Source organism: Nerophis ophidion, linkage group LG08, assembly GCF_033978795.1.
Source record: "Nerophis ophidion isolate RoL-2023_Sa linkage group LG08, RoL_Noph_v1.0, whole genome shotgun sequence".
Classification (NCBI taxonomy): domain Eukaryota; kingdom Metazoa; phylum Chordata; class Actinopteri; order Syngnathiformes; family Syngnathidae; genus Nerophis; species Nerophis ophidion.
In genome coordinates, this window is record NC_084618.1 from 37,794,906 (window position 1) to 37,811,742 (window position 16,837).

Consider the following 16,837-nt stretch of genomic DNA (forward strand, 5'->3'; position numbering starts at 1 on the left):
GGAGAACAGGTTCTGGAGGGGTGGGAGTTTACAGCCAATCACCTTCTCAGCAGCACGTACGATGCGCTGCAATCGATGCTTGTCCCGAACTGTGGCGCCGGGGAACCACACGATGGCAGAGGTGAAGTCACAAAGTGCATTATTTTATTTAACATTCCTCAAAACAGCAGCTTGGAATTTGGGACATGCTCTCCCTGAGAGAGCATGAGGAGGTTGAGGTGGGCGGGGTTCGGGAAGGCCGGGTTGAGGTGGGGGGGGGGGTGTATATTGTAGCGTCCCGGAAGAGTTAGTGCTGCAAGGGGTTCTGGGTATTTGTTCTTTTGTGTTTATATTGTGTTACAGTGCGGATGTTCTCCCGAAATGTGTTTGTCATTCTTGTTTGTTGTGGGTTCACAGTGTGGCACATATTTGTAACAGTGTTAAAGTTGTTTATACGGCCACCCTCAGTGTGATCTGTATGGCTGTTGACCAAGTACGCCTTGCATTCACTTGTGTTTGTGAAAAGTCGTAGATATTATGTGACTGGGCTGGCACGCAAAGGCAGTGCCTTTAAGGTTTATTGGCGTTCTGTACTTCTCCCTACGTCCGTGTACACAGCGGCATTTTAAAAAGTCATACATTTTACTTTGTTTTTAAAACCCATACTGATAATTTTGAAACCGATACCGATAATTTCCGATATTACATTTTTTAAAATTTATCGGCCTATAATACCGGCAGGCCGATATAATCGGACATCTCTAATTTTAACAGAAGTGTAATAATACATGTTGAAACGGAACACGTTGAAATGGAAAATAACCATATATTACCAGTAAATGAACAAGTAGATCAATAATCAACTTTTACAGCTTGTCCCGCATAATTTTGACAAAATAATAGAATAGCAAATGACATATGTTACTATATACGTCAGCAGACAAATTAGTAGGCTTTGTTTGCGTACTTACTTATGACTAGTATGTTGACTATTTTAAGGGGTGATCAAGGGTGATGGGTCAAATGCAGAGAATTTCGCCACATCTAGTATGTGTGTGACAATCATTGGTACTTTAAGTTTTTAACAATAACTTTAACGTCAAAATTGTTCTTCGATTGCAATAAGAAATATATGTTTAATGTACCCGAAGATTTATTGTTAATATAAAGCCATTAATGCCATTTTTGTGGTCCCCCTTATTTAGAAAAGTACCAAAAAGTATCAAAATACATTTTGGTACTGGTACCAATACTGAAATATTGGTATCAGGACAACCCTACATTATTATTATCTATTATCATGATATCAATGTTTAATATGGCCTCATAAAAATAATGGCTATAATTTGTACTTCAATATAGCGTTAAGCAAAATTTGTTATCAGCCCAGGCCTATTCATCCCAATGAATTAGTGTTTCATTTTTTGCAATATGTCGAAAACATTTCCATTGGTGGACGTTTCATTTTGCAGGTAGGTCTGCGCTTGAGGGTAAATGTAATTTACAGTATTTCCTTTGGACTTTTGTGTTTGTGGACTGACTTGCCAGGAAGGAGGTCATGTGGAGGCAGCTTGCTGTGTCTAAGGAGTGTAGGGTTGTAGACGCACCCTAAAGGGAACAAGGCCACTAAATCCTTGTCTGTTTTGTCTATCTTAAAAAAGCATGTTCCTCTTTCAGACTATGGATTGTTGACTCGATGTTCAATTTCATGTTACGCAACTAACACATTTTTTTCTTGTGGCGACTCAACGTCCCACACAGATAAGGCATACTTGCTGGAGATGTACAAATGTGTGGTTCAGGATCATTTGCCAGGGATTTTTCCTGATGTGGGAACTGGGGACTGTTTGGCTTCATTCCAGGCTGCTTTTGCCGCTTGTACGCTTGCCTTGTACGAGAGGCGTTGTGGGTTCAAGTTGGAGGAGAAAGGAGGGGGGGTGTCACCCACATCTTATCATGTGATAATTACTGAAGGCGTTTTTTGTTGAAATCCACAAACGGGCCCTGCAAAGGAGGTTAAAGGTCACAGTCTGGACGTGCGGGATTTACCTTGTGTCCAAAATCTTTACCATCTCAAATCGGATTAATCCCATTCCCATTTGAAGCTGAGATGAAAGAGTCTGAAAGAGTTTAGTTTTTTTCTCCAGTTTTTGGAAAACGTTGGTTCCGCTGAGGACAAGAATCCACTATAGATTACACATTTCCCCTCGAAAAGGAAGAAAACGTATAAATCTGGTTTTCAGGTCCTTTCCGTATCCACTTGTTGCTAGGCGGAATTCATTTTGCAAATTTTAAATACAAGCTCCTTTTATATCTTGAAGGGTGAAGTACTTTTATCAGTTTAAAATCATACTGGACCTCTATGTTTTAGGCATAAAGCAGTTCAAACAAAAGATGCAGACACAAAAAATGTATATATTCTTGCCAGGCAGAAATTCCATGTAATTAGCAATATTTTGTATACTTTTGCATTTCTTAGTTTTTTCCATGAAAGCAAAGCAAACCTGTGTTATTGCTAGACAGATTTTGTAGTTTTTTTGTATGAAGTACTTTCAAGAACTCTTTCATTGTATTCTACCACCAAATAGTTGTCCTACTAAATTGTCATGATACTCCCCAAAAAAGTGATATGTGGTTGCCTGGCAACAAAAATGCGGAACTCAGTGAGAAACTTCTGGTAATATAACCCCCCCAAAAACACTCCCAGCAAGTATGGAATGTGTTGGATTCCACTACGGGGCTCTGTTGTGTATCAGATATGATGTGTATCCTCACATGTGAATTTATATATTCCATTCTAGCGAACCAGAAAGTAGCCTGCTAAGTGACCGGCACAAATAAAATATAATAAAACATCAATATTTAATAAATTTTTCGCAATTGTTTAGAAAATGCATGTGCTTAAATTGAATACACCTAAAAGACAATATACTAAATGTTCAAACTGTTAAACGTTGTTATTTTTTGCAAATATTAGCTCATTTGCAATTTGATGCCTGCAACATGTTTCAAAAAAGCTGGCACACGTGGCAAAAAAAACTGAGAAAGTTGAGGAATGCTCATCAAACACTTATTTGGAACATCCCACAGGTGGACAGGCTAACTGGGAACAGGTGGGTGTCATGATTAGTTATAAAAGCAGTTTCAATGAAATGCTCAGTCATTCACAAACAAGAAAGGGGCGAGGGTCACCACGTTGTGAACAAATGCGTGAGCAAATTGTTTAAGAACAACATTTCTCAACCAGCTTTTCACCATCTATGGTCTGTAATATCATCAATAGGTTCAGAGAATCTGGAGAAATCACTGCATGTTAGCAGCAAGGCTGAAAACCAACATTGAATGCCCGTGACCTTCGATCCTTTAGGCGGTATTGCATCAAAAAGCGACATCAATGTGTAAAGGCTATCACCACAGGGGCTTAGGAACACTTCAGAAAACTACTGTCAGTAACTACAGTTGGTCACTACACCTGTAAGTGCAAGTTAAAACTCTACTATGCAAAGCAAAAGCCATTTATCAACAACACCCAGAAACGCCACCGTATTTGCTGGGCCGACCTCATCAAAGATGGACTGAGGCAAATTGGACAAGTGTTCAGTGATCTGACAAGTCCACATTTCAAATTGTTTTTGGAAACTATGGACATTGTGTCCTCCGGACCAAAGAGGAAAAGAACCATTCGGATTGTTATAGGCGCAAAGTTCAAAAGCCAGCATGGGGGTGTATTTAGCAGAGGTGTGGACTCGAGTCACATGACTTGGACTCGAGTCAGACTCGAGTCATGAATTTGATGACTTTGGACTCGACTTGACAAAATGTAAAAGGACTTGCAACTCGACTTAGACTTTAACATCAATGACTTGTGACTTGACTTGGACTTGAGGCTTTTGACTTGACATGACTTGCTACTTTCCCCAAAACCCAACAATTAAAAAGTTATTCAGGGGCGCTCCGTATCTGTCCGTGTGTGTCAGCGTGTGTGCGATAACAGTGTGCGCGCTACCTGTCAGAACAACAGCCAATCAAATTACATCCATGTTATTTTCGTCACACAGCATTTAGCCAATCAAATTGCATGAAAACCAACGAAAAAGAGCTCTAAAACAACGCGCCAGTGAGGAAAAGTTATGCCAAAAATTGTTTCGTTCGGGGATTAAAACTACGACTTGGTCAACAAAAAATGAATTCCAGTATGCAAAGCATGCGGTTCGTTCGAAGATTACAGACAGACACGCAACAACTTCCAACTTCGTTCGACATTTGAAGATGCACAAAGAAGGGTAAGTTTTGAATGTAAGTTAACATTTATTGGCTGAGTAACGTAACTTTTATTTGCTGTTTAGTTAAATCAGTGAGGCTGTAAACTCACTAGTGCTAACATTAGAACCATAGACATCTTATAAGTAGACACAGGATGGCGCGCTACTGGCGCTGACGTGACGCGGGGCCGCCATCTTGGAGTGTTGATCCGCTCCACTGAGTGCAATTCATTTGGCAGGAGCAATGAACTGTCAACGCATTTAGTTTATTTTACCTCACTGAATACCACTGATATTCACGCGATTTTTGTAATACGTGTAACTATGATAAAGGACAAATTTTTGGGCGTGTTCATAGTTTGCTTAACAGTAATAGAATATTCTTATATTCTATAAATGACTAGACGTCCAAGATCAAAACTGGGAATAATAAACCCAAAAAGGGGGGAAAAAACGGTCAGCTATTTTTATGTTGAAGAAATAATATAATTAGGTTATATATACATGCATATATCCTACGTAAACAATGTATGAATACATTAAATATATACATATATCTTATAGATTGTATCTCTGTTGCTGCAACAGCAGAGTTTATTCTGTCTTGACACTTTGTATTAATATTTTGTATTACATTCTTCCCTTAAATGATCATGTTTACAGTGATTGTTTTATATGTATTTTTCCTGTAAGTTTGTTTTGGATAAAAGTGTCTGCCAAATACTTAAACATAAACATATATAAAGACCTGAAAGTCTTTATATCAGCTAAAACCACCAATCTGTTTCACTGGATTCAGAATAAAAGCAAATTCTTTCTTACCAAACAATGTTAGTATTTGAATATTGTTACTTGAAGACTTATTCCTGGTTACAATTTTACTGTTAAGAAAGTATTGTCTTATACTTTGCCTAAAATGAGAATGCATCATAATCAGTGGCGGCTGGTGAATTTTGTTTTAGGTGGGGCTGAAAGTTTGTAAACCAAATACCTGTAGGGGCATCATCCTCCCCCAGAAGATTTCTTTGTGATTTTCACATACAAATTGAAGATCTTTGCTCTTTCTCAACTCTGTGGTAATATTCTTTTCACAAAATACAACCATATTAATGTTAAATCTTATTTGTGAAAAGTAATCCCCCGATTCCTATTTTCAACAGACCGCTCATTTGAGAAGGAAAACGCTGAACACCATCCCAGCCTCTTTGTTTTCTACCTGTCAAATTTCAGTTGAGGCTGCTCGCCGGCTCCTCATCACCACTTCAAGAATGCGGCCAAATTGCTCACGTCACAGCAGCCAATGCTGCATCTACTTATAATATGTCTATGGTTATAACCTCATTGCAAACACGACAATCTGTTGCGTCCACTGCAGTTTGCTACTTTATTCATACTTTTTGTCAAGTGATTTTTTTTTAAGCAGGGTTGCATGAGGTACCTACAAATAATGTTGCGTTAGTCAATGTATCACACACAGTAACGTAACGTTAGACGGTGGTCAGCAGCACCGTGTATTTTAGCCACCTACAAAAAGACAAACAAAGTCCAATAAAGGTCAGTTAAAATGTATACTATATTAAGAATATGTGTACATATTTCATTGGGCCGTGAAATCTAAAAAGTACAACTCTGTTCCTTGTTATTTTCATGTATTTGTTATGTTTTTCATGTGTACGCACACATCAACACACATACAGTATGAGATGAGATCAATAAGATAAGGTAAGAACAGAATGGAGACTGCTGTGGAACTAGTTACAATGAAATATTCCATGGAAATACAATGTTAACACCTTTGTGCAAATAAGTACAGTTGCAATTGTTTTTTTCAAATGTGTTCATTCTGTAAAGGAATGAGTTAAATGTTTAAAAGAACTTGTTAATAGTGCTATTATGAAGTGCAATGTCAGCACACTTTTTTTTATAATAAATACATACAGCGTTTCAAAAGCATACACAATTTGTGTAAATATATTAGTCTGTGGTTAAAAGGACTTGAAATGACTCGAAACTCAAAATGCAGGACTTGGGACTTGACTCGGGACTTGAGGGCAAAGACTTGAGACTTACTTGTGACTTGCAAAACAATCACTTGGTCCCACCTCTGGTTTAGTGCCCTAGGCATGGATAACTTACACACCTGTGAAGGCACCATTAATGTTGAAACGTACGTACAGGTTTTGGAGAAACATATATTGCCATCCAAGCGACGTTATCATGGGAGCCCCTGCTTATTTCAGCAAAACAATGCCTAGCCACGTGTTACAACAGTGTTGCTTCATAGTAAAAGAGTGTGGGTACTAGACTGGCCTGCCTGTAGTCCAGACTTGTCTCCCATTGAAAATGTGTGGCGCAATATGAAACCTAAAATTTGACAATGGAGACCCCGGACTGTTGAACAACTTAAGCTGTACATCCAGCAAGAATGGGAAAGAATTCCACCTGAAAAGCTTAAAAAATTGGTGTCCTCTGAGTATTGTTAAAAGGAAAGGCCATGTAACACAGTGGTAAAAATGCCTTTGTGCCAACTCTTTTGCAATGTGTTGCTGCCATTAAATTTTAAGTTAAAGACTATTTGCACCCCAAAAAAAAAAAAAAGTTCTTCAGTTTGAACATTAAGTATCTTGTATTCGGAGTCTATTCAATTGAATATAAGTTGAAAAGGATTTGTAAATCAATGTATTCTGTTTTTATTAACGAATTACACAACGTGCCAACTTCACTGGTTTTGGGTTTTGTATATTTAAAAACACATCAATGAAAAATGAATATTTTTTTAAATACAATAAATTGATCAATTGTAAAGAAATGTAGGTCCCTACATCTGCGGTCCCCTCCAAGGTTTCTCATTGTGCCCATTAGGTTAAGTTTTTTTCTTGCCCTGATGTGGGATCTGAGCCGAGGATGTCGTTGTGGCTTGTGCAGCCCTTTGAGACACTTGTGATTAAGGGCTATATAAATAAACTTTGGTTTATTGATTGATTATTTGATTGATTGATATACAAAGAATGTTTTTATACATTTTAAAATTTAGCTTTTTCTTTACTTTTGTTAACAAGTTAGATGCGTTATGTATGTAAAGAAAATACTAGATTTAAAAATACATAAGTAGTTAAAGCTGCAAGCAGCGATGGACAGGACCGCTTTAGCTGCTGCCCCCGCGACCCAAGCCCAGATAAGCGGTAGAAGATGGATGGAAGCATTATTACACAGTGAATAAGTTGTATACACATGTGTTATACATCAGTCTTATAATAATAACAGTTGTAAAGTGGTTTGGGCATTTTATAAGGACGCCTTGTTGCCTCCATTTTGAGACTGTAATGCATGGTGAATGTAATGCAGTTGTTGTATTGAAGTGGGAATAGCAAACTTCCTGTTGATTTTAGTTGGGGGCGGTCAGTGTATGAAATATAGGTCTCATTGAGACCTATATTGAGATTTTAGTTTCATGTGTGTATGACAGTCCTACGGTTTTGTCTGAGCAGAAAGCCGCCATTTTGTGACAACAGCAGCAGCGCAATGGTTCTTTGCGGGCTCATAAAATCCAAACCGGGGTAGTAATTAAAACTATTTCTTTGACTTTTAATCAGAAGGGTTCCATCTCTCTTCTGTTCTTATTTGAAGCCGAAACGACATACGGCCTCAGAGAAGATAATGTTTGAAAAAAAACAAAACAACATTTTTTAGCCAACTTTTGCCCGATTGTAGCTGAGATAGGCGCCAGCGCCCCCCGCGACCCCAAAAGGGAATAAGCGGTAGGAAATGGATGGATGGATGGATGCATTGAAGTGGGAAAAGTAAACCTGTTGATTTTAGCCGGGGGGTGTCATAGGATGAAATATTGGTCTAACTGAGACCTACGTAGTGGTTTTTGGTTCATGTTTCTACGACATTCCTACTGGAAGTTACAGACAGTTTTGTCTGTGTTTTCTTCCTAGGGGGCGCTAGAGCGCAATTTTGAGTTTTGGGATTTGGTTTTTTGATTGGATCGCAATTTTTGCCAGTCCTGATGTGTGTGTCAAATTTGGTGAGTTTTGGTGATCAAATTACAGCTCAAAGAGGCGGCGGTATAATAATCCATCCATTATCTATTGCTTATTCCCTTTTTGGGGTTGCAGGTGGCGCTTGCGCCTATCTCAGCTACAATCGGGCGGAAGGCGGGGTACACCCTGGACAAGTCGCCACCTCATCGCAGGGCCAATCGGCGGTATAATAATAAATAATAATAATAATAAAACCTTAGAAATTCAATTGGGTCCTCTGTTCCAAAGGGACATCGGTCCCTAATAATAATAATAGTAATAATAAAACCTTAAAAATTCAATAGGGTCCTCTGTCCCAAAAGGACATCGGTCCCTAATAAAGAATAATAATAAAACTTTAGAAATTTAATAGGGTCCTCTGTCCCAAAGGGACATCGGTCCCTAAAAATAGCTTTATTCTCACACTTGTTAACAATTTAGATGGTGTTCCACTACTTGAATAGACTGTGAAGATGTACAGTATTTGAGAAAAACTTGTACAACTACTAAATTAAATAGATACACCAATGATACATAAATATGTTGGAAACATACAATAAATTGATTTAAAAATGTAATTCCAAGACTGAAGGAATTTTCAAATGTAGTTTTTCACCAAGCACTGTGCATGCTATTTTCCTACGGACTACACATGCAATAAATTAAAAATAAATAATTTATAAATAAATATATTCTTCTAAATTAAATGAATGTATACATTTTCAAGAATTATTTGAAAGAATGATTTTGCGGGAAAATTTATTTAAAAATTGAAGCTTTTTCCACACGCTTGTCAACAAGCCAGAAGCTCTATGAATAGGCAGTGAAGCTGTACAAGACGAAATATGCACAAATTAAAAAAAATTAAAAAATGCTATAATTAATTCATACAAAAATGTAGAAAAATTTAATATATTAATCCTTTTTTTAATGTAAATAATATTTTTTGAATACATTTCAAAATGTAGCTTTCCCCTTCCTCTTGTTTATCAAGTAGGATGCTGTTTCTTTACTTAAACTGACAGTGAAGCGGCTATTAAGTTAATTATTAGGTTAAAAAAAACGTATATTAAATTAATATTTTCACAAAATACAATACATTTACCCAAAAATAATTTACAATATTTTTTTTATTAATCTTAATATTAAAATACAGTTTTTTTTAAAATTATTTTTAAAATACAGTTTTTCCCTATGCACTCTTGTAAACAAATCAGATGCTGTTCTGCGAAAGCAGCTTTACGTGAAGAAACAAGCACCAATTTAAAAACACATTGATAATTGATGATAATTTTTCAAAAACACAAATGGTAAATGGTAAATGGGCTGCTCTTCTGTAGCGCTTTTCTACCCCTTTTTAAGGAGCCCAAACCGCTTTGACAGTATTTCCACAAAACAAGAAATTGATAAGAAAGCAATTCGAACATCCATCCATCCATTTTCTACCGCTTGTACCTCTGGGATGGCGGGGGGTGATGGAGCTGTTTCTTATGCACTCTTATTGACAAGTTAGATGCTGTTCGTGAGAAATCCTGCACAACTAAAATGACTAAATTCAAACAGAAATCATGAATTATGAATAATTGTTTTTTGAATACAATAAATTAATATAAAAAAAATAAAATTAATTAAAAAATGAAACATTTTACAGTAATAATAAATAAATATGTTTAAAAAATGCAATAAATGACTTTTTTTTTAATGTATAATATTTTTTGACGAAATTCAAATGTTTTCTTATTGTTTTATTACATTTCTGAATGTCCCCATGCACTTTTGCTTAACGACTTACAGTAGGTGTTGTTCCTTTACTTAATGGACAGCACAGCTGTATAAAGAGGAAACATGCACAACTAAACTAACTACATTTTAAAAATACATAAATTATAAATAATTGTTTTTAAATAAAATAAATTAATATTTTTTTTAAGATTAAAAAAGATATATTGAAAGATGAATAATTTAACTACTAAATTTAAAAATACACTGATAATAAATAAATATGATTAAAAATACAATAAATTAATACTTTTTTATTTTTTATTTTAAAAATATCATTTGATCAAATATTTTTGTATTTTTTTTGTATTACTTTTCCAAATCTCCTCTGTTATATATAGATCCTGTTCCTTTACTTTAATAGATGGCACATCTGTATGTGAGGACATTTGCATAACTACTAAATAAATTATTACACTGATAATAAATACATATTTTAAGAAATACAAAAAATGTATAGAACTTTAAGGTAGGGCTGGGCTATATGGCCTTTTATTAATATCTCAATATTTTTGGGCCATGTCACGATACACGATATATATCTATGCCTTAGCCTTGAATGAACACTTGATGCATATAATCACAGCAGTATGATGATTCTATGTGTCTACATTAAAACATTCTTGTTCATACTACATTAAAATATGCTCATATTTAACTTTCATGCAGAGAGGAAAATCACAACTAAGTCAATTGACCAAAACTGTATTTATTAAACAGTTATTAAGCAGTGGCACAAACATTCATGTCATTTCAAAACAGAAAGTTTAAGATTGTCAGAGACATTTTAAAACAAGCTTTTAGTGCACTTTTGTGCAGGATGTCACCAAGATGACATATCAAAACAACACTAAATTAAAGTGCACTTTTTGTACAGAACGCAACTACAATAGTTTAAAACAAATAACGTGCACTTTTGTGCATGATGTCACACAAGAAATAAAAATGAGCTGCATAATAGGAAATCAAGTAGTGTTTGTCCTTCGCTATGTGGTAGGTTACTGTGGACATTATCTCCTCTAGTTGTTGACTTTTTTTTTCATACGGTGTTTATCTGCAAATGTATGCCTCTGCATTTTGATAGTGTGGGTGTGTGGCACCAAATGGAGATGTTGAAATGCGGAGTAAGCACTCTTCATTATCTAGCAGGTAACTTTTGTAATGATGCTACATATTAGCAGTAATGCTACTTTTTGTAGCAACGATTTTGCCCCACACTCGACAAATTACGGTTGTCTGTTCGACATATTCCCACTTGAAGCCAAACCACCGCCAGACGATGGACCCCCTGCTGTCTTTCTTGGAAATTAATTATTCCTTCATTTGTTACCAGATTCGCACCTTCTTTCTCTCGTATTACCGCTCGCACCACAGCTAACGTTACCCATGCTTCTACCTCTCTGCTCCGCGAGGGCATATACGTATGTGACATATGTAAGAAAGTGCACTTGCTGTCTGTGAGAAGGAGCGACGACAAAGAGTGAGAAGAGCCTGTAGTGTAATGCCAGCAGCTAAAAGCAACTGCGTGAGAACGTATACTTTATTATCACGATATAGTCATTTTCTATATCGCACAGAGACAAACCCGCAATATATTGAGTACATCGATATATCGCCCAGCCCTACTTTAAAGTTTTTTTTACAATATTTTTGGGGGGACTAAACAGAAATAGCCTTTTCCCTACTCTTGTTATCAATACAAGTGCTGTTCCTTTACTTCAATGAAACAATGCAGCTACATGTATGTGAGGAAACATGCACAATGCCAACATGTGTTTTCCCCATCATTCCCAGCAGGAGTTCCCGTGGAACTAACTAACTCAGGGAGGGAGGCAAGGCCCATCTTTAAAGGGACAAGACAATTAAGGCTGCCGTTAAACAAACAAATCCTACACAATGGCCTCCCCAAGTCGCTCTGGGTGCTACAGTAGGCGCAAGTGCTGCGAAAACAGAAATTAGTCAGCAGGAAGTGTTGGTTTGTGTCATCACAATCTCTGCTCGGACATGTGACCTGTAATCTGGGGGAGGGAAAAGAGCTGATCACTGCAAGAATGTATGATGAGAAGCCATTGATGCTGTTTATTCACATGTTTCTGTGTTCTTCAGAGAGAACTCGGGGACTTTGGAGTCCGCAGAGATGTTTGTTTTTTTATTATTGTGTGGCCACAGCTTGAAGGGAACGGAACTACTCCGGTTTCTTTCTGGAAACCTGGAAACAAAGCGCACTAAAGCTCGACGGCGCAGCCTTGACCTCCGACACCGTTGTCACGCAAACAATAGTTGACCTCATGCACACTTTTTTGCCACTTCCCTGCATTGCAGTGATAACCGTCAGCCCATGAAGTCATTAAGAAACAGGATGACGGATTGTTATGTCTGGTAAACAAGTCTTTTGAACTGCTATCCAACGCCAGGACCTCATTAGCTACATGCTACATGCTAGGACATAGATACAGTATTCACTATATGAAACAGGGATGTAACCTGACTCTCGCCAGATCCTTGTAGTTCACTGAGCTCCACACAAGGATCTGGGATCGAGGGCAATGCAAACTTCTTCAAAATAGCAAAAAATAATGAACCAATCAAGATCGCCAGGCGGGATTTCATAGATGTGACGTAGCGCCGAGGCAACTTTTGGATTCAAACAACAATGGCGGCACGCAGCTAGGACATCGATTCTGCTATTGCAACTGTTTTGGCGAATCTATCGAATACCAATTATTAAAAAGGTTGAACAGAGAATTGTTTTGAAAGTTTTGATTTTCTTTGCACAAACGACATCGATGGTCTATTGACATTGCTGTGTTGTTTCAGTAAAAGTTCTCTAACTTTTTGCTCTGTCGTTACCCGAAATGTCGGCTGTTCTGTTTTAGATTTCCCAGCGTCACGGGTTGATTTTGATGTGAGTGGTTGAAGTAGCACGTCATTCAAGATAACGGACAAGTGGTTTATCCAATCACATACAATGATTTTTTTTTACAAGGCCCTGCCTTCTGAAATACATCTCCTATTGAGAAGTCCCAGATCCTTGTGTGGAGCTCAGCGAACTACAAGGATCTGACGAGAGTCAGGTTAACAGGGATGTGGATCGTAAAACAACTCACGGTCCGATTCCGATTCTTGAGGTGACGATTCGAATCAGAATGGATTCTCGAGTTAAACCAGTTGTTGGGATGTTATTTGGTATTGAAATGATAATACCTTTTCAAAATAGGTTTCAGCAGGGGGGTCAAATGTAAGGCCGGGCCCGAGGGCGGGATCAGGCCCGCAAACAAGTTTTAACCGGCGCGCGAGAGGAGTTTGCTAAGTATAAAAATTAACCTGAAATTTTTGAATGGAATAAAAACAGCTGTTCTAAATGTGTCCACTGGATGTCGCAATAGAAATTCTTTGTATCTTTGGATATGATGAGAAAATATGTGTTAAAAAACAACAACATATAATGTTAGTGCACCAGTCGAGGAAAATGAGCAGACTACATAATTTGAGCAAACTACATAATTTGATTTTGATAGAATATTTTTTTATCGTGACGGATTCAAAATTAACACCAATGAGTTGACTGATGAATATTATCACATACAATATTTAGAAAATATAAATAACGAAAAATAAAGACAGAATATTATCAACCGCAACATGTAAGTTTTTGAGACACTAGTGATTTAGGGCTATATAAGTAAACATTGATTGATTGATTGATAAAAAAACAAAAACAATGATCTTATGATTTGTACAATTTCAGAATGTGCTTGTTAAATTTTTAAACAAAGAAAACAATCTGAAGTTGTCTCTATTTTTAAGTTATCGTGCCATGATTTTACCGGTCCGGCCCACTTGGGAGTAGATTTTTCTTCATGTGGCCCCCAATCTAAAATGAGTTGGACACCCCTTGGTTACAGGTTACAAAAGCCAGAGATGAAAATGTATTCTTGAAAAAAAGAATATATATATATATATATATATATATATATATATATATATATATATATATATATATACAAATGTAAATTAAACACACCGAGGACATAAGTAAAGGAAATTAAATGAGCTCAAATATACCTATAAACAAAGTATAATGATGCAATATAAAATAGCAGGTTAGCATCGATTAGCTTGCAGTCATGCATTGACCAAATGTTCCTGATTAGCACATCACACAAGTCAATAATTAGACTTGGACTTAGACAAACTTTATTGATTCACAAGCGAAATTGTTCCACACAATAGCTCAGTTTCAAAGGATGGAAAGGGTAAGATGGAAAGGATAATGCAGGTATTAAGTAGACTAAAAATGTACCATATTAGCAACATAAAATATCACATATGTAATATTTACATATTACGTATACAGTATACAATATATACTGTTATATTATATTATATTATCCATCCATTTTCAATCAATCAATTAATCAATCAATCAATCAACGTTTATTTATATAGCCCTAAATCACCCGTGTCTCAAAGGGCTGCACAAACCACAACGACATCCTCCGTAGAGCCCACATAAGGGCAAGGAAAACTCACCCCAGTGGGACGTCGGTGACAGTGACAATGATAACTATGAGAAACCTTGGAGAGGACCTTATATTTGGGCAACCCCCCCTTTAAGGGACCGAAAGCAATGGATGTCAAGCGGGTCTACCATGATACTGTGAAAGGTCAATCCATAGTGGATCCAACACAACCGTGAGAGTTCAGTCCAAAGTGGATCCAACACAGTAGCGAGAGTCCCGTCCATAGTGAAGCCAACAGGAAACCATCCCAAGCGGAGGCGGATCACCAGCGCAGAGATGTCCCAAGCCGATACACAGGCGAGCGGTCCATCCTGGGTGCCGACTCTGGACGAGCGGTCCATCCTGGGTCCCAACTCTGGACAGCCAGTACTTCATCCGTGGCCACCGGACCGGACCCCCTCCACAAGGGAGAGTGGGACAAAGGAGAAAAAGAAAATAAACGGCAGATCAACTGGTCTAAAAAGGGTGTCTATATAAAGGCTAGAGTATACAAATGAGTTTTAAAGTGAGACTTAAATGCTTCTACTAAGGTAGCATCTCGAACTGTTACCGGGAGGGCATTCCAGAGTACTGAAGCCCGAATGGAAAATGCTCTGTAGCCCGCAGACTTTTTTGGGGCTCTGGGAATCACTAATAAGCCGGAGTCCTTTGAACGCAGATTTCTTGCCGGGACATATGGTACAATACAATCGGCAAGATAGGATGGAGCTAGACCGTGTAGTATTTTATACGTAAGTAGTAAAACCTTAAAGTCACATCTTAAGTGCACAGGAAGCCAGTGCAGGTGAGCCAGTATAGGCGTAATATGATCAAACTTTCTTGTTCTTGTCAAAAGTCTAGTAGCTGCATTTTATACCAACTGTAATCTTTTAATGCTAGACATGGGGAGACCAGAAAATAATACGTTACAGTAATCGAGGCGAGACGTAACGAACGCATGGATAATGATCTCAGTATCGTTAGTGGACAAAATGGAGCGAATTTTAGGGATATCACGAAGATAAAAGAAGGCCGTTTTAGTAACATTCTTAATGTGTGACTCAAACGAGAGAGTTGGGTCAAAGATAATACCCAAATTCTTTACAGAGTCCCCTTGTTTAATTGTTTGGTTGTCAAATGTTTAAGTTGTGTTATTAAACAGAGGTCGGTGTCTAGCAGGACCGATAATCAGCATTTCCGTTTTTTTCCCGTTGAGTTGCAAAAAGTTAGTGGACATCCATTGTTTAATTTCATTAAGACATGCCTCCAGCTGGGACGCATTGTCTTTAATCTCCTTTGTAATGACTTCAATTTTCTTTTTAAAGAATTTCATAAAGTTATCTGCCGAGTGGGTGGAGCTACTGGAAGGAGTCCCTTGTTGGTTTAGTGATGCTACCGTACTGAACCAAAATTTAGGATTGTTTTTATTAAGGTGGATGAGATTTTAGTAATATTTAGCTTTAGCTACGTTAAGCATGCGTTTATAAGTTATTAAACTATCACTCCATGCATTATGGTAAACTTCAAGTTTAATCGCGCGGTATTTGGGTTCCATTTCTCTACATAATCATTTCTGAGCTCTAGTTTCTTCTGGAAACCATGGGGTACACCTTTTTGGAGCCTTTTTTTAACTTCAGCGGTGCTATATTATCAATGGTTTCGCGCAGGGCATAGTTAAAGTTGTTAGATAGGTATCAATAGAGCCCACATACTTTGGGAATGGTGCCATTACCGAGGGCTTAGGCCAGCAAAAGTTGTCATTGTGGCAGTATTAATGTTGCAGCTGCTATAGCAGTTGGTATTATTATTATTATTATTAGCTTGCCGAACATGAGTCTGAACGTCGAATTTTATAAAGTAATGATCGGACATTACTTTAGTATACGGGAGTATCATAACTTTGGAAACGGTGATACCCCTGACAAGCACTCGGTCCATCGTATTACTGTTGCAATGCGTGGGTTCATTTATTATTTGTGTAAGACCACAGCTATCAATTATAGTCTGGAGCGCCACGCACGGTGGGTCTGATGGGGTATTCATTTGGATATTAAAGTCCTTCATTATAATTGTATTATCGGCGTGCGTCACTAGATCAGCAACAAACTCTGAGAATTAATTGATAAAGTCCGGATAGGGCCCTGGGGGGCGGTAGATAACAGCCAGGTATAGAGGCAGCGGTGTGACAGACCTCATAGTAAGCACCTCAAACGATTTATATTTATTATTTAGGTTAGGACTAAGGTTGAAGTTTTTGTTGTATATTCTGCAGCATCGCTTGGACATCAGG

General features: G+C 37.5%; 1 long non-coding RNA gene across 1 annotated transcript in view; it reads left to right on the forward strand.

The window, feature by feature from the left end:
* Positions 1-16,837, forward strand: part of LOC133557743 (uncharacterized) — a 26,252-nt gene continuing 9,415 nt past the window's right edge. Inside the window, exon 1 of the long non-coding RNA XR_009807839.1 lies at positions 1-121. This is a non-coding gene — a long non-coding RNA (uncharacterized LOC133557743). The remainder of the gene's footprint in view (positions 122-16,837) is intronic.